This window comes from Panthera uncia, chromosome B1 (genome assembly GCF_023721935.1).
Source record: "Panthera uncia isolate 11264 chromosome B1, Puncia_PCG_1.0, whole genome shotgun sequence".
Lineage (NCBI taxonomy): Eukaryota > Metazoa > Chordata > Mammalia > Carnivora > Felidae > Panthera > Panthera uncia.
This window is the reverse complement of record NC_064811.1, coordinates 37,426,252-37,446,443: the sequence shown is the minus strand read 5'-3', so window position 1 is coordinate 37,446,443 and position 20,192 is coordinate 37,426,252.

Genomic DNA, 20,192 nt, shown 5'->3' with positions numbered 1-20,192 from the left:
TTGGTGACTCATCTGAGTATTGGTCTGATAATTAACATACAACTTTTAAAGATTCAAGTATAATTAACATGCAGTGTTACATTAGTTTCAAGTGTACAATATAATGATACAACAATTCTTTAAATTACTAAGTGCTCCGCATGATAAGTGTGCTCTTAATCCCCTTCAGTTTTTCATCCATCTTTCCACTGACCTCCCTCCAGGCAACCACCAGTTTGTTCTCTATATTTAGGAGTCTATTTTTTTGTTTGTCACTTTTTTCTTTGTTCATTTGTTTTGTTTCTTAAGTTCCACCTATGAGTGAAATCATATGGTATTTGTTTTTCCCTGACTAACTTATACTCTCTAGATCCAACCATGTTATTGCAAATGGCAAGATTTCATTCTTTTCTATGGCTGAGTAATATTCCTGTGTGTGCGTGTGTGTGTGTGTGCATATGTGTGTGTGTGTGTGTGTGTGTGTGTGCATGTGCGTTTGTCACATATTCTTTATCCATTTATCAGTGAATGGGCACTTGGGTTTCTTCCATATCATGCTACGGTAAATAATGCTGCAATAAACATAGGTGCACATATATCAGATAAATGTTTTCAAAAAATTAGTGTTTTCATTTTCTTCAGGTAAATGCCCAAATTCCAGTGGAATTACTGGATCCCATTGTAATTCTATATTTGTAATTTTCGTAATTCTATTGTTAACTTTTTGAGCAAACTTTATACTGTTTCCACAGTGGCGGAACCAGTTTTCATTCCCAGCAACAGTGCACAAGGGTTCATTTTTCTCTACATCCTTGTTAACACTTGTTGTTTCTTGTGTTTTTTGTTTTAGCCATTCTGACAGGGATGAGGTGATCGTTATTTTGATTTGCACTCTTCTGATATTAGTGATGTTGAACATTTCTTCATGTGTCTGTTGGCCATCTCTATGTCTTCTTTGGGAAAATGTCTATTCATGCCTTCTGCCCAATTTTAACTGGATTATTTGTTTTTTTGTTGTTTTTTTGTCATAGATTAAATGACCATAAATATATATATTTTTAAATCTGGGCTCTCTATTCTGTTCCACTGATGTATGTGTCTATTTTTGTGCTAGTAAAATACTGTATTGATTATGATAGTCTTGTAATTTATCTTGAAATCTGGGATTGTGATAGCTCCAGTTTTGTTTTTCTTTTTCAAGATTGCTTTGGCTATTTGGGATTTTTTGTAGTTTCATACAAATTTTAGGATTATTTGCTCAAAGTTTGTGAAAATGCTGTTGTTATTGATAGGGATTGCATGAAACGTGTAGTATGGACACATTTGGGGGCAGTATGGACAATTTCCCAATCCATGAACATGAATATCTCTTCACTTTTTGTATCACCTTCAATTTCTTTCATCAATGTTTTATAATTTTCAGTAAAGGTCTTTCACCTCATTGGTTAAGTTTATTTGTAGGTATTTTTTTGGGGGGTTGCATTTATAAATGATATTGTTTTCATAATTTCTCTTTTTGTTACTTCATTATTAGTCCATAGAAATGCAACACATTTCTGTATATTAATTTTGTATCTTGTGACTTTACTGAATTCATTTATCAGTTCTAGTAGATTTTTAGTGGAGTCTTTAAATTTTCTATAACTAGCATATAATTTGAGACCACCAAAAAAAAGATACCAATGGCTTGCATTATTTCCCAAATTACACATATAGTGTCACATTGTTACTCAAATTTAAGAGATCTTGGGAATGGTACTAGAAATGTGTGTAATACTTATCTTAAATGAGTGGCCAGACAATGCCTTAATTATTATACAGACAAATATCTGTAGGAAATTTCTCTAAATCAAGTACCTATTATTTTATACACATGGATATGACAAATTGGGAATCTGGGAATTCAAATAGTCACTGTTGCAAATGTCCTGATCTCTCAGTAAATCTTTCTTCTGAGTTTTACTTCATGTATATGCTCTTATGTATCTATCTATCTATCTATCTATCTATCATCTATCTACTATCATCTATTTATTTTCTTTGCTCCTAAATTTTTCTACTATTATTATTTCTCAGATCTGTAGTCACTCTATTGCTTTAAGGTGTATCCATATTTTATTTTTTTTAAGTTCACTTATCGTGAGAGAGAGAGCGCATGAATAGGGGAGGGGCAGAGAGGGAGAGAGACAATCCCAAGCAGGTTCCAGGCTACCAGTGTGGGGCTCACACCCATGAAACTGTGAGATCTTGACCTGAAATGAAATCAAGATTTAGACGCTTAACTGACTGAGCCATCCAGGTGCCCAGGTGTACACATATTTCAAATGAGCAGCCTAAATTATTTGTTTTGATTCCTGATAAATCAAAAGCATTGAGCCCTGCATGTATATAAATTGTTTTTTTTTAAGAAAAGAAAAAAAAAGGGAATGTGCTTAAAGCGCTCTGAAGAGGAAAAATACAATTCCTTGTATAAAATATTCCTCCTTTGAATACATACTTTTGACATAGCCCTTTGTTTTAAAGTTCCATTTGTAGAAACGTAACAATATGTGCTCTTTCAAAAGCTTACCTATATGCATTGTTTACTTCCCAGAAAGAGCTCCTTGCTCAATATTTAGTCATGACTCATTACTTATTTATAGTACTTAGCAATCCATTTAGCATGAATTCCTGGAATTTTGCCAGAACAGGGTCTATCTTGGATTTCTCTTTATCTTGTGAAATTTTCAGATGCTCAAGTATGGCCTGTCAAGGGAAATCATTACAAACATTCTCTCCTCCATTGGTTTTTGGCAAGCTTTTCCGTCTTACAGCATCTGGCACACATTATTATTTTTACTGAAATTAAACACATAATAATGTATCCACAACCCCATGAATCGATTGTTTATCTCTGGATTATTAAGTTGCCAACAGTATATACTCTAGGGGATCATTCTAAATTATTTATTGTAAACTTAAGGGAAGGAAGGAACTGAAACTATTTTCTATTAACTTTTTTTCCCTTTAACTGCCAGCAGAAAACAAGATCTTGAGAAATAGAACAGAGAGCTGTTGACAACACTTAACCTTCAGGCATGACAAGAAGTAATCATTTTCCGTTGTGCATTTTCGATGTTTGTGTACATTCTATGTTGAAATAAATTAGCCAATTGTAACCATTGCTTTCTATCAAAGAATCTATTCTGTAAGAAGAGGTGATTTTGTTTTAATGTTTTCTTCAATGAATTTAATTCTATTGTTGTCAATCATGTGGTTTATTTATTTATTTATTTGTTTAAAAAGTATTTTATTTTTTTAAGTAATCTCTGCACCCAACATGGTGTTCAGATTCACAACCCTGACATCAAGAATCACATACCATATTGACTGAGCCAGCCAAGCACATGCAGTTTCTTTATTTTTTAATTTTTTAAAATGTTTATTTATTATTTTGAGACAGCCAGAGCGGGAGAGATTGACAGAGACAGAGTGCAAGCAAAGGAGGAGCAGAGAGAAAGGGAGATACAGAATCCAAAGCAGGTTCCAGGTTGTGAGCTGTCAGCACAGAGCCTGATGTGGTGCTCGAACCCACGGACCACAAGATCATGACTTGAACCGAAATTGGCCACTTAACCGACTGGGCCATCCAGGTACTCCACATGCAGTTTATTTTTATTGTTAAGTGTCTTTTGAGTAAGCTTTGTGCACATGATGTAAAACTACTTACACAGAAATAACTAACACAAATATGAAATTACATCACAGTAGGCAAAACAAAATTTCTCCCAGTCTCTATTATTGGGGGATCTTTATATCTATATTCTATTACACAGTCTTCGAGACTCATAGCTCTGAAATAGAAGATTTATTTCATTTTGTCCCTGGGACCTTAAGACACATAATCAATCATTTTAAACTTTAGTTTTATTACATATAAGATTAGAATAATAACATGTATCATTTAGGGCTATTGTAATTAAATTACACACACACACACACACACACACACACACACACAGAGTACATTGTGTTGGCCACCCAAAAGTACTATAATAAAGAATATTAATTTTAAAATTATTAACTATTTCAATTAATTAATTAGTCATTTCTACTTGAATATGAATAGATATATTCTGCTACTGAAAATCTAAATTGAACATATAATATTAATATATGCAGCCAACTGATTATTAATAGTAAATATATGACATTGCAACCCCAGATAATTAGATTATAAAACAAACTGTATTTACTTCAATATTTATCCTAAATGTGAGAACTAAGTTGTCAGAATATATACACATATATAGTTTAATATATACCATGGCCTACTTCTTTTGTGGCTTTTGAAGATTTTCCTGGTTAATTGTCATAGTGAAAATTCTTAGACATCTTCAATATACACCCTAGAATAATCATGTTAGCAAACTTCTTTTTAATGAGAAGTGAATTTTTATCAGCTGTACCAATGTGATGTTAAGTGTAAATATGCTGTCGAATGCTTGGGAAATATTTTGCTTTCCTTTTTCTGGGAAATCTACTTACTGACGTGGAGCTCTGTAAGTGGACTTATGTCAATAAAAAACTATGCCAATAGAGTTCCCTATTACCATTTGTCTTGTTATTTGCAAACTTCTAATTGGTTAAACCAAATGATTTTTTTCTGCCATTTGGATCTGAAAATATTACTAATTAATGTATTATACAAGGGTTACCTCACCATTCAATGATCCATAGAATCCTAGATTTTTATAGCAATATGGGAACTCAGAGCTCACCAAGTCAAAAACGCAATCTCTTTGTCCTTGTATATTAGGGAAATAGTTTTTTGGATGCCACATTTTCTGCAAAAGATGTCATTGATTCATCTAGTAATATCAGATCTCCTTCCTTATAATACTTTACACTACAGTGATTAATTTTCATATTGATAGGATAGCTACTCTATGTAAGTAATTTGGAAAAGATACTTTACCCAAAAGTATTTTTTTCTAAAACAAAAATTACTTACATGGTAATTACTTACCATGTAACAGAGCAACTCACCAAATACCCCTAATCTTTCTTCCTATATGTAAATACAAGGTAACAAAAGTTATTTTAAAGGATTTGCTTGTGATAATTAGAAAGGAATACATATCTCAAAGCAAGTAACATAGTATACAGTAGGTATTCAAATTATTCCTCCTTTTACTCTTCCATTAAATTCTGTCAAAAAAAAGCTTTATTATTACTTATTGACATAATTACTGCTTTCTCATTAATGATGGCAGGTTTGGCAAGGACAATACTAAGTAAAACTTTTTTTGTTGTTTATTTGATCATTGTTAACATAAAAATACAGGGGGTAATTCTGATATATTATGTAATATTTTATATTATATTACATATTATATATACTCCTTGGCACTTGTTACAGGCATGAAATCAAATCATATCTCCATAATGGTAAATCTTAATGAAAGAAAATAAACTGGGAGCTGAGGAGTAGCTAGACAAATGTGATTTAAATTTTATCTTTTTGGTGAATCACTTATTCATCAATGCACTTGATATTTATTAAGTGCTCATGAAATGTCAAGCACTGTTTTTAGAAGGAGAGATAGAGTAGTGAACAGATAGTCAAGGTCTTGTTCTCTGGGTGTGATCTAAGCTTATACTAAGAAGAAGCTTAGAATTCTTAGTGGTGGCTAGATAGAGAAGCTTCCTATGGCATAGTTGTTGAGTAGGGCAGGTGTAACAGGATATTTTAGTGAAAATTCCAACCTAATTGCTTTAAATGATAAATGGTTAATTTAGCATCTCAACCATGCCTTCCAATTCTGTCACTGTCATTATTGGTTTCATCCTTAGGCTGGTTGCAATGTGGGTTTCAGGCATCCTTAGTAGGTCTGAAAGTATCAGAGAGACAGGGCAACCTCTTTTAAGGTACTTTCACCTTCATTGTCTGTCTTGGTGTGCAGATAAGCCCCAAGAACCACCTATAACAGAATTCACAGTCCATATACTATGATAAAGAAAGGAAGTCATGACCAGAATTCAAGTCTCCTCGTGCACAGGCCTGAACACATTCCTCAGATCTCACAGCCACCCTGCTATATGCTCTGGTTCTTAGTTAAAAACATGTGATTTTTATCAAAAGTTGTGTCAACCTTTGTGAGTGTTCTCGACGGAAAATACTCTTCTGATCTACCTTCCATCACTTCTGCATCTTTGATATCTGTTCTTTGGTTCTGAACCCCATTTCGTATTCTGAACTTCTGACTATTTAATATGTATAGTACTGTACAACATAGTGTAGAATCACATTATATTTATATTTCATATCTGAAATAATCATATGTTTAAAAATTACCTTGGATTGTAAAATGTTTAAATTCTGATATATTGACAGATATTCCTTCATCCGCTCATAGCAACAATAGATATTATAGTAGTTGAGGCAACTAAGAGTTTTATTTTTCTCATGTAAAAGAAGCCTGATGGTAAGCAGTCCAGAATTAACAGAGTGGTTCAACAATGTTACCAGGAAGCAACAATTCTTATTTTCCCTGCTTTGCCAACATGCGGTGTAGTTCTACCTCAAAGAAGAGAGATGGCCACCGCCCTTCTAGGCATTTTGCTGTCGTTCCAGAATGGAAGAGCAAATGAGTTGGTAAAGGGAAGCTCTCAGTAAGGACATATCTCACTGGCCAGAAATATGCCACATGTTTACTGTTAGCTGCAACAGAAACTCAACTATTAATTATGCTCAAGATTTGACATTCTGAAGTAGAGAAAGATAAGGAAGAATGGGATTGGAATTATATGCATTCCAATTATAATGTATTTAAAATGGGCAACTGCTATGCTGAATGAATTAACAAATGTAGATGACTGATTGTGACACTTACTGTATACAATATATCTCAGAGCCCTCTGGGATCCTAAAATCTTATCCTGGAGATATAAATAAAATTTACAATAATAAAATTGTTTAATAGTTATTGAACAGTTACTATGTCTTAGACATTATTTAAATGTTTTTACCTGTATCAACTAATTTAATCTTCTTACAACTTATTAAACTAGTACTGTTATTAGGTCCATTTGACAGATGAGGAAATTGAAGGGAAAGGAGTGAGGTTACTTCCCATCCTAATTATTCACACAGATGACTATTTTTATATTGGCATAAAGGACTGATCTAGTGTACATACTGCATACAAGTGGCATTGATATAATAAGTTCAAAAGAATACATACTAAGATACCAGAGAATGTTATCTGGAAGATATGTACTGGCATGTAATAAACGTGGCTGATAAGTCTACTGTCATCCAGAACAAAGAGGAACCAGTTATGTTATTTACTTCCTAATATATCATCATTCCGTATAAAGATGTTTGAAAAAGTGATCTGTCATAACATGAGATCGGTTCTCTAATCTTGTCTTGGGTCAGCATTTGTCAAAATGTAATAAAATCACACATTACTAACATTATTAAGGGTGAGTAGCTAATTGCTTCCAATTTTGGTGATTTCTGTTGTTTCACAAAGACTGAAGAACTTTACTGACAAAGAATAGAAAATGGTCATTTCTGTTTTGAATGTTTCAGCCTATAAGTTATAGCATTAAACCCATAATATCAAAATCTAAATTGCAACCTGACTCTGAAAAATGTTCTAAAATTCAAATGGATTTATGAGCTCATTGTTAATCTTGAAGTACAACCATGATTGTCTAAAACTGAATGTTTTGCATTTCATTAACATTTTCAGATTAGGTTATACAACCATGTGATGTCCTTATTATCCTGCAAAATTCTGTCACGCAGAAAAACCACCTGTGGTTTTCCCTCTAAGTGGTTGCTAACTTTGCTTGTGATTAAATAGCAAACATTCTGAGTCATGGCATCAAGGTTATCTTTAGAGTGACAGCTGCCATTATAAAAATGATAGGGCCCGTTGTCCCTCTTGCAACCAAGTAAGTGGTAGATGCCTCCTCTTATTGTCTACATCCTGCTGACACAAGGAGGGTGTGAGCATCCCACACAGGCGGGCTATGTAGGTCATGGTTTTGAGGAGGTCTGATCTCTTTCCACTTCTTCAACCACTTGATGGATCCCAAGTGCCATGTAATATGAACTAGAACAACAAGACCACAATGAATACATAAGAAGTGATGTGTCACTATGTCACTGACAGCTGTGTACCATTTCAAGAATCTTCCCATCACACAGGTTCTTGTTTGTTTGTTTGTTTGTTTACTTTGTGGACTTAGATTTTTAATTTTTTTCTTTTTCAAGCTGTTGCCTCCCAGGTCTGTCCTGGGAGTAATAAGAATCAAATTCCTTTGACAACATTCTTTTTTTTTTTTTTTTTTTTTTTTTTAATATATTTTTTATTTATTTATTTTTTAATATATGAAATTTACTGTCAAATTGGTTTCCATACAACACCCAGTGCTCATCCCAAAAGGTGCCCTCCTCACTACCCATCACCCACCCTGCCCTCCCTCCCACCCTGCCCTCCCTCCCACCCCCCATCAACCCTCAGTTTGTTCTCAGTTTTTAACAGTCTCTTATGCTTTGGCTCTCTCCCACTCTAACCTCTTTTTTTTTTTTTTTCTTTCCTCCCCCTCCCCCATGGGTTTCTGTTATGTTTCTCAGGATCCACATAAGAGTGAAACCATATGGTATCTGTCTTTCTCTGTATGGCTTATTTCACTTAGCATCACACTCTCCAGTTCCATCCATGTTGCTACAAAAGGCCATATTTCATTTTTTCTCATTGCCACGTAGTATTCCATTGTGTATATAAACCACAATTTCTTTATCCATTCATCAGTTGATGGACATTTAGGCTTTTTCCATAATTTGGCTATTGTTGAGAGTGCCGCTATAAACATTGACATATCGGACAAAGGGCTAGTATCCAAAATCTATAAAGAGCTCATCAAACTCCACACCCGAAAAACAAATAACCCAGTGAAGAAATGGGCAGAAAACATGAATAGACACTTCTCTAAAGAAGACATCCGGATGGCCAACAGGCACATGAAAAGATGCTCAACGTCGCTCCTTATCAGGGAAATACAAATCAAAACCACACTCAGATACCACCTCACGCCAGTCAGAGTGGCCAAAATGAAGAAATCAGGAGACTATAGATGCTGGAGAGGATGTGGAGAAACAGGAACCCTCTTGCACTGTTGGTGGGAATGCAAATTGGTGCAGCCGCTCTGGAAAGCAGTGTGGAGGTTCCTCAGAAAATTAAAAATAGACCTACCCTATGACCCAGCAATAGCACTGCTAGGAATTTATCCAAGGGATACAGGAGTACTGATGCATAGTGACAACATTCTTTAATACTTTAGTCATTGTTTTTTAAATCTTACAATGACGTTAAGCTGCCTAGAGCATCAAATTAAACATACTATTATGGATTTAAAGGGTAGATTTTTATAATGATTCTCCCCAAACATACTGTATCTCATGTTCATTCATTAAAATTCTTAACCATTTTCTGGAATCCCTACCACATTACTTATACTCTACAGTACTCCACTCTTCCAATCATTCCAGTGAACACTGTATCACCCATTTAACCTAACAGCATTGTTTGTTTGCTAATTCATGCCATTCCTTGTTAGATTAAAACTGTCTTCTAAAAAATATAGTATTTAATAAGACTTAATAATTGCTGCCTATAAACCCAAGCAAATTTTGTAATACAGGCATATCACCAGGACAAATAATACTTTCAGATACTAAATTCTATACCTTTTAAATTTGTCTTATTTCTCTTTTTCTTCCTCAATGTTTTATCAGGAAAGCAGCTCTGTGTTCTCGCCTTAGGAAAGTCAGGAAATATTGCATAAAAAATAGTTCTTAATAAAAACACTTCTATTTATAGTCTTTATTTCCAAAATCATAGTTCCATTTGGGAAAAGAAGTAGAAGTAAAGGTAGGAGAGAAAAAAAAGGCAGGGGATGTAACTAGTGCGTGATAATATTCTGGTATTCATAGCAATCTGTATGTGTATCTTGCTTTACTCTCATCACCCAATTTTTCAAGTCAGGGCTTCATCTTCAGCTGCCCTGCTACCCCTCCAAAATTTTGTAGTTAGTGCTCTCAGGGGATCAGTCCTCACTCGTTCTCCATAAGCATCACCTGCCGCACCCCTTGTGCTGCCTTGATCATAATCCAGCCATCTGAATCTGACTGGCCTCAGACTTTTCAAAGTCTGCTCTTTTCAAGGGTAACATATGCCAGAAGATTGTGGTGCAAAATGTTTAAAGCATCAAAGAAAACATCAGTGAGCCTAGAGTTTTATATCCAGAAAAAGGTTTTTTTTTTTTTCAAGTGTAGTCTCTAATAAATAAAATTCTCTAGATAATGAAAAAATGTATTCGCAAATTATTGAAATAAGCACTGCCGTTAGAATTTGGGTCAAGTTCATAAACTTCAAATGTTCAGGTGTTTCCCTAAATAACCTGGAAGTTCTCAGTAGTTTTAGTGCTTCTAATTCCTTATAGAATATCATTGCTTTGCCTTGGTCACTGGCTTCTCCTTTCTTTCTTCAAGGCCCATCTCAAATACTGCATTCTGAGAGTTTTGTCTAATCGACCTTAATCTCTTCCTTGGTGCTTTCAAAATAGGACCTCTCTATGACATAATTTTCTACCTTATAGATTTGCCTATAGATATAGACTTTTGTATGTTTTATGCTTTGGGGAAGAAGAGTCTTTTTCTTTTTTTTCTTCCATAGTACAAAGCTAGTAAAGTATGTTATATTTAGTGTTTGAGAAAAAAAAAATGTTTGCTAAGTGGTTGAATAAGTGTAAACATTAATTTTTATACTGTATATATAAATTCATTTATTTATTTTTGAGAGATTTATAGAGAGTGAGCAGGGGAGGCACAGAGAGAGAAACAGAGAATCCCAAGAAGGCTCCATGCTCAGTGCAGTGCCCGACTCAGGGCTTGAACTCCCAAACTGTGAGATGAAACCAAGAGGTAGACACTTAACCAACTGAGCCACCCAGGTGCCCCTATACTGTATATATTTTTTATCTCATTATCTGCCTGGATTTTCTCCTATTTTTTCCTTCAATTTCTCTGTCATATAAGTGGGGGAAAAAAAACCCTAACAATCTAATCATAACCAATAACTGAAACAACTATTCCAGGAAAGTCTTAAAGTAGATTTTGATATAATCAATGGCATAAAATATTCAGTATTTTTTAGAAGCTTGTCAAAAGCTTCCATATACTACTTTATCCTGAATAATCTTTCCTAACAGCAAGAGATAAGATGCTAAGTAAATTCTTATCTATTATTCCATTTTGTATTTTGTTAAATGACTGCTATTAAAAGTATGCAGTCTATAAGAGTATTAAAAGCATTCATTTTACTGGAGAATTATGTTTTGAATAAGTATTTCATTCTGCTACATTATTGATTTTATCACATTTTGTGAGATGTCTTGTTATTCTATTGACCATTTAAAGCATTTGTATTGAATGAGGTATTCTTTGCCCAACCCATTTATTAGTATGCTAGATACTATATTATTGTTTACAAAGTATATTTGTCTATTTGCACTAATAACTTACATGAATTAATTAAATGACTAGAACAAGTGCTTAAATATGTAAATATTTAAACATTTAAGTGTATATATAAATATACAAATATATAAGTATGCCATATTTTATAGTATTTTAAAACCAAGTGAAGGTCTGTCTACAACTACAGAAATGACAATGGGTCCTTTTTGCTGCTTAATTCTGTAGTTGTTTTCAGAGCTCAACAAATAAATTTCAATGTCTTTGAAAATTTTAGATGTAAGAATAATGGTTAACTCAAGTGAAATACTGACATAGTTATTCCTTTCATAGTAGCTACACAAGTCATTTGGCTATTCCTATAATATGTTAGCTTTCAGAATGCTTTCATGCTTAATTCTCATAATAAACCTGAAATATAGACATTATTATACAATTGTTACATATGAGGAAATGAAGCTTAGATAAGTGAATAAGCCTTTCTAAGTTCAGTTCATAGTCTATAAATGTAGATTTGACCTAAGAATTTTTCCACAAATCTCATGATTTTCTAAAACATCAGGTTCATCTATTGATGATGGTGTCAATTGGTTACTATCACTACTGATGCCTAAGTCTCTGTGGCCCTTCTTCTTCTGGCTGGACAAAAGTTTTAACGGGAATGTTCTGATCATTTGATTGAGATTTACCTCTCATTAAATGAGGAATGCATGGTCAAACAATACCTTTTGTGAAATTATTTTTTTTCTCTTCTTCCTTTCTATTAGCTCTGAACCATTGCAAACAGAATTACAAATTTCAGAAACATAAATTTGTCTATAATTTGTGTTGGCAGCAAAACCTCATCTGACCTGAGCTGACATGTGGCTGTTTAGATTCCTTATTTATTTCACTGTAGTGAATGTTCATATGTTTCTCTAAAGAAAAACTGTTGTGTTTGATTACAGGGGAGTCCACAGGCCCTGCTAAGGTATGATGTGACATTTCGTATATGCTTGCTTGTACAGATCAAAAATCAAACGTATTTTGAATTGTGAACATATAAGGTCCTCAAGGCTTTGGATAAGGAATTATGCAGGTATATCTCAATTTATTGAGCACTTTTCTGTGTGCCAGATTAGAAATACAATGAGATAGGTAGAATTCCAGTATACTAATAAAAAAATAGAATAAAATAAAATATTAAAATTTAATTTAATTTAGTTTAGTTTAAAAAAATATGTGCTGGGGCGCCTGGGTGGCGCAGTTGGTTAAGCGTCCGACTTCAGCCAGGTCATGATCTCGCAGTCCGTGAGTTCGAGCCCCGCGTCAGGCTCTGGGCTGATGGCTCGGAGCCTGGAGCCTGTTTCCGATTCTGTGTCTCCCTCTCTCTCTGCCCCTCCCCCGTTCATGCTCTGTCTCTCTCTGTCCCAAAAATAAATAAAAAACGTTGAAAAAAAATTAAAAAAAAAATATGTGCAGGTTGTGAAAACTGCCAGAGATAGAGAAAATAGATACTTTAATTAGGGATGTCAGGGAAGGCTTCCTAGTAAATGAGAACTACATACATGATACCAATAGGATATATTTTCTATATTCAAATTCTTTAACCAATAACAAAACTGAAATTGAACATGGTGAATAATGAATGAAACAAAATGTGGGCAATATAATTAGCTAAGTGATAACATATCAATTATGTCTTCCATGGTAAGCATCCCATCAAAAGGATATTCATAATGGTCATTCAGAGCTACTATGCTGATATTATGAAGTCATAAATATTCATTGGTGTATGCAACATATCAGCTAAACTTTTAAGGTAATTTCTAAGTTAAATAAAACTCATTAAAATGAGCATTTATTTAAATATAAAGAGCAATTGTATTAGGTGTAGATAAATAGACAGGGTCTATAACAGTAAGAGGATAATGTCATTTCAAGGCCAAAAGACATTCTTTTCTTATTACCGCAGAGTGCAATGTAAGAATCATTATTTAGATCATTGCATCCATTTAAATCAATTCAAATGCTGCTCCATCTAATTAGCCCAATGGATTCGAACAAGGTGTTATTAACTGTAGCCATGGGTTTGGACTCAGATTAATGTGGAAGCCTACATTGCAATCTCCCATAAAAAATTACCACATTGCAAGAGGTTGCCATTATAATGAAGCAAGCCTGACAAATATCTCAACACAAGTCCCTTACATTTTTGTTTAAAAACAAATGTTTTTCTGCTAGTTGTGCACAGTGATGTTATTTTGCTTTCATAATTCTAAATATTTCAACATAATGTGAGGAAATAAAGCTCTACCTCAGATTGCTAGATGATCCAGTTATTTTTGATTGATATACACACATCCATACACACACACACACACACACACACACACACTATCATACACAGACACACACACACAAACACACACAGGTGGATAGAATAACTAAACCTCAATTATTTTGGCTCTAGAACTTAATACTCACTATACGAGCTTTAGAGTTTTTGTTTGTTGATTTTCCTTACGTAATGCATTTATAATGACAGCTGATTAACTTCAATATATAAAAATAAACTTATATTTACTTAATACTTAATATTTGCCATGCATTTTCCCAGTATTTGAAAGGTATTCATTCTTAAAACCTCATAGTATTCCTGTGAAGTACATCCTCATAACTCTTTTAATATTAGCTCTGTTTTATAGATGATAACTGAAGAAACTGATATACAGACAGATTTTAAGCAACTTACTCCAGATAACATCACGTGTAAAAGGTGGAGTTGTGCTTGAATCCAGGCAAGCAAGTCCTAGACTTCAGGTTTTAATTACAATAGTATGTTATGCCCAGGAAATTTCGGCCTCTGATTCTTATTATAAGTACAGACACCAGATATTCCCTTGTGTGTAAAATAAAGAAGATTGATCGAATTGTGTATGACAAATTAGTGGATTTGCTCAGGTCATCTAATTTTTAATGTTGTAACGAGTTATTTTCCTGGTATGTCATTCAAATATAATAGTGAATCTTTCAACTGTCTTTCCAGACTTCTTTAACCCTCTCAATTTGGTAGAAGCCACCCATTTGGATAAATTAACCCCTTCCATAGAGGGGAGCTCTAGTTAATATAAATTTACCGAGTGAATAGCTTCTTTATTATTATATATACAATTTTGGTCTAAAGTTTTTAGCATCACAGCATATGTCTTCCTTGACATCATATGGTACTGCTTTTTTGAACAAAAAAACTTACAGCAGCATTTGCCTAGAAAATATCAAAACTGACTGTTGCATTTCATCACAACCAGACCTAACAGATGGTACATAAACTTTGAGTGATCCTTTGAAGTGACAGATCCAGGTGGACCTAATAGGACTTCTTTTAACAAACTATGGACCTGGTCTTCTTTCTCTCCCTAGATACGAATGAGGAGTTATAGTCCACAGATTGTAGCTGATAGCCATCTAGATCCTGGGGGCAAGAGCCCTTCAAATAAAATAATGTGAATGTCAGGCCAGTGTCAGGAGGAAATGTAGATTTAGATGACCGAACCATAGGCCCAACTGGCCCTGTCTCAATCCTACCTCTGGATGTTCTGCCTATAAGCCATAATATCCTTACTGCAGAAACCATTTAAGTTACCAGAAACAGATAGTATCAGAACTGATCCAGATATCGGTTCATCTGACTAATTTCAAGGGCTTTATATTATTTTAGCCAAATTGAAATTTAGTACTCTTTGTTGTTGTTGTTCTTAGAGAAACTATGTCTCTCCATCAGGAATAGAAAATTTTAAATCAGGTCATTTAAATTTTAAAATAAACTGCCTTTATTTTTCTTAGAATATAAAGCTTAAGAATAGACATAAATGAATAAAATTAATGGTTTTTATTCAATTTAAAGTTTGCAGACAAATTTGGCCACTTCTTGAAATTCATCTGTCTAGAGGAGGTTAACTGTGATAATTCATACAAAAGCACCAAAATGTGATGATAACAGTTTTGAAATATGCAGAATAATAAAGAGTAGCTCATTCAAAAGCAAGTCAGAAATGCATGTTCCAAAGCTGTTTATGAATAGGTCTACAACATAAGTCATATATTTATTATGATATCATTATTTTCCTTTTTTAAGTGGAATAATCCAGAGTTACTGATCTTGAAGCACTGATCAATATGATTAGAATTTGCATTTTGTTTGTGTATACTAAAATTGCATGTTTAAAAAAATAACTTTTTAATTTTAAATCTTCTTAATGCCTGGTTTTGCACACTATCTATTTTGTGCACACCCAGAAATACTAAGAGATGGAGAAAAAATAATATGCTAGAAAATACTTTAATAAGCATAAGGGTTGGAATCCTGCAATTGTTACATTGTTCATTACTTGTATGGCATTGACCAAAAGACATAATTTCCACAATTTCTTCAGCTATGAATTAGGGCCATAACAAAATCTTCCCTATTCATGGTTCAGTGTAACAATGGTCAAATGACAGCATTAGTTAAGCGCATGGTAAGTTGTAAAGTATTAAGCACAGATAAGGTGGAGTTGAATCAACTGATAGCTTCAAAAATTATGCCTTTCATTTATCAAATGCTTACCTAACTCCTAAATAAAATTATTTTTAAATGAATTTTGTGGCATTATGCAGGACATTGTGATATGTGATATCATTTTGATTGTATATAATTTATTCTTTCTTTCCAACTAAAATCAAGTGTTGCCTATCTTTTTTTTTTTTTTTAATCTTCTCCAAGCATTTCATTTAGATTATTTGGGAAAACAAAGCATATCAATTCACATGTCTTACAAAAAATAACTCAATACTCCACTTACTTTGCTATAAGCAATCAAGTCAATGACTAGATACGCTAGACACAATCAGCATAATGGGTACACCTGAGCTGATCAGAGGAAATTAAATAAATATGTTGCTTAATGTCTTTCATTTGTCCGTCTTACAAAGTTTTATTGATTACATTTGATTTGAACCAATCATCTTCACTTCCAAATCTTAAGCAGAGAAGAAGAAGAAGGAAAAGGAGAAGGATGAGAAGAAGAAGGAGAAGAACGAGGAGGGGGAGAAGGTGGGAGCGGGGGGAGGAGGAGGAGGAGGGGGAAGGGGAGGGGAAGGAGAAAGACAGCAAAATACAACAAAGTAGTGTGATTTCAGGAAGCAGCAGATTAGCAATATTTCCATCTTCACTATTTTGTGATTCTCCTAGCTTTATAAATAGAAATTAGGAGAGAATATATCAGTATGTCATTTGAATGCATCCACATAAACATTTCTATCCAGCATCAACAAATGGTTTCTAAACTTTGCTTGAAAACATAAATGATATATTGATTTAACTGAAGTAAAGTAATTATATACAACTACTCTAACAAAACAGTTATTAGTTCATTTTCTTTTCTATATGGCTACCACTGTGGCAAAATAAGGCAAAGTGAATAGAAAGAGGTTAGTTTATCCTGTGTTTTGTTTCAGACCATAGATTTTTCTAACATCCTATTGTCTAACGGAAAGTATTGGCTTCCTCTCTAGCTTAGTGTGAAGGCTTACTTTCCTGTACTTGACTAAGAACTCAACTTCAGAAATGGACATCAAGAAATTCTGTAAAATATATGGCAGATCACAAATCTCAGCATATTTTGACATAAGACAACATAGTCTATTTTCCTTTCATTGTGTAACTGATGTCTTTTTTCTTTTCTTTTTTCTTCTGCCCTCCTTTCCTTCTTTCCTTCCTTTTGTTTTAATTTTATGTTTATTTTTAAGCCTGGCTTCAGGAGTCACCCCAGGGTCAGCATAATTTAGTGTTTGGCCAATTATTAGGAATTTTGCTTAAACACCGGAGCAAAAAAGGTTTCATACTTTATTAATAGATATGGGTGTGGTTTAGGGAATGGAGACAAATTCAGGGTAATTTCCCAGGCTTCTCTAGCTTTTATTTTCTGTGTTTGCGTGGCCTCATTTTTATGCAGATACAAGTAAGACCTTCTCAGGTCTCTCCCAAACATGTATAGAGCTTTGCAAGATAGCCTCTGAGACCACTAGTGCTAAGCAGTATTTCATAAACGTTCACTTTCGCTGTCATTTTTCTGAGATCTTGTTAAAATTCTTGTGTGATTTGCTCTTGTGTTGTCTGCCTAATATTGAGTGTCAGGCTACCTTCACTGTTGGCCTTCTCTGATTGTTTGCCACTGATATTGCCACTGTTTGTGACAACACTCCTGGACATGAACTTTCTATGCTCTGCTAGAACTAAACCAGCTTCCTCTAGAAAGACTTCCTCTGGTAAAATATCTATACCACAAATCTAGGGATATATGGGGACATGAGAATAGGCCCAGGTCAAAATATCATATATTTCCACTGTTCTTATCAAAATTTAGTAAACTTCCTTGAATAAATTGTTCTTAGTTTGCTGCATGGCTTTGGTTAACTTCTCAAGTCCTTGAATGATTGCTTTTAGCCAAACTTGTCCAGCCGTATTATTGATCCTGTAAAGGATTTGCTGAGGTCCTCACTCAGATTTTCTGGAAGTTTTGCCCTTAACTCTTAGTTTTATTTTAAGCAGAGTTTGTCAACTTTTGAAGGAAAAAATTAACATATTTTATTTAATTCTTAAAATTTTGGCTTTACTTTTTGCTCTGGTGTTATATACTCTCTTTTACTTATATACACACATTTTTTACTTCTTTTATCTGAGTTCCTATTGAAAGCAAATATTTGTGGGTTTTTTTTCCATTTACTTATGGTATATATAACCTTACAATAAATCCTTATATTTATATTTACATAGTTATTAAAAACAATACCCTTGGTTGCCTTGTGTATATTAAAATTTTAATATTTTGCTTATCTCACCAACTTACAAATATCTATAAGTGATATATTATTATTTTATTAGCAAGCCTGACAAATGCTGTCCCAATTTATAGTCATAATGTAAATTAAAAAAAATCAATTGTTACTGAAGCATGGTACATAGAATCTCATAATTGAGAAGATATTCATGGCAAATTAACTCCTTCCAATGAAAGTATATGTCCCTGTGACATTCAATTAAGGGCAGATATTTGAAACCACTCTTTGTATATTTAAGCTTTATATATTTGGTCTTTCTTTGTGTAACACAAATATTATATTGTTCTCCATTGTGAGTACATTTTGAAGATTCTGCCATTTCCTTTGAGTTTTATATCACTTTCTCCCAAAAGTGAATTTTGTAACTGCCACATAACTTATATTCAAGGGTGATATTCAAAATATTTAACAATTATTTCTAAATATTAATTCTTTATATGTAGTACTTGATCGAGTCACACATATTAAATATTCCACATTGTTACATGATTGAATTAAATAGGGAGAAGAGAAATTTCAAGATATAAAGGCACATACACACAAATCATTTTTAAAACAGCAAAAAATGTTAAAAATCATTAATATAATCATAGTGTGTGTGTGAATATAAAAGTCTAGGTGCATTCACTTGTATTCACTTAGAATATTTAACATTCATTCAGAATCATACATTGTAATTAATTCTAAGGTCATTTGAGATATATTTAGGTAATCACCTTAGAAAAGTTATGTGGTTCTTAAGTATCTGGAAATTTTATAAAATTGCATATGATTACATTTTGTCTTCAATTTTTCTTGTGGAATTGTCCACAATTCCATAGATATTCTTCTATTTATCAGAGATCTAAATTTAATTTTGTTTGTTTGTAACTATTTTTCCAATCTAGAAACTTCTAATATTTTTATCCTTTCAATTAATTTATTATCTATAATTTAAGTGTTTCACAAATTTCCCTATTTTTCTCTTAACAGAATTTATTCACTCTACATAGTCAGTTCCTACTCCACTAGTTGCAAATGGCAAGATTTCATTCTTTTTGATTGCCGAGTAATACTCCATTGTATATATATATATACCACCTCTTCTTTATCTATTCATCCATTGATGGACCTTTGGGTTCTTTCCATACTTTGGCTATTGTTGATAGTGCTGCAATAAACATTGGGGTGCATACATCCCTTCAAAACAGCACACCTGTATCCCTTGGATAAATACCTAGTAGTGCAATTGCTGGGACATAGGATAATTCTATTTTTAGTTTTTGAGGAACCTCCATACTGTTTTCCAGAGTGGCTGCACGAGCTTGCATTCCCACCAACAATACAAAAGAGATCCTCTTTCTCCACATTCTTGCCAACATCTGTTGTTGCCTGAGTTGTGAAAGTTAGCCACTCTGAAAGGTGTAAGGTGGTATCTCACTGTGGTTTTGATTTGTATTTCCCTGATTATGAGTGATGTGGAGCATTTTCTTATGTGTCAGTTGGCCATCTGGATGTCTTCTTTGAAGAAGTGCCTATTCATGTCTTTTGCCCATTTCTTCACTGGATTCTTTGTTTTTTGGGTGTTGAGTTTGATAAGTTCTTTATAGATTCTGGATACTAACCCTTTATCTGGTATGTCGTTTGCAAATATGTTCTCCCATTCTGTAGGTTGCCTTTTAGTTTTGCTGATTGTTTCCTTCGCTGTACAGAGCGTTTTATTTTGAGGAGGTCCAGTAGTTCATTTTTGCTTTTGTTTCCCTTGCCTCCGGAGACACGTTGAGTAAGAAGTTGCTGAGGCCAAGGTCAAAGAGGTTTTTGCCTGCTTTCTCCTCAAGGA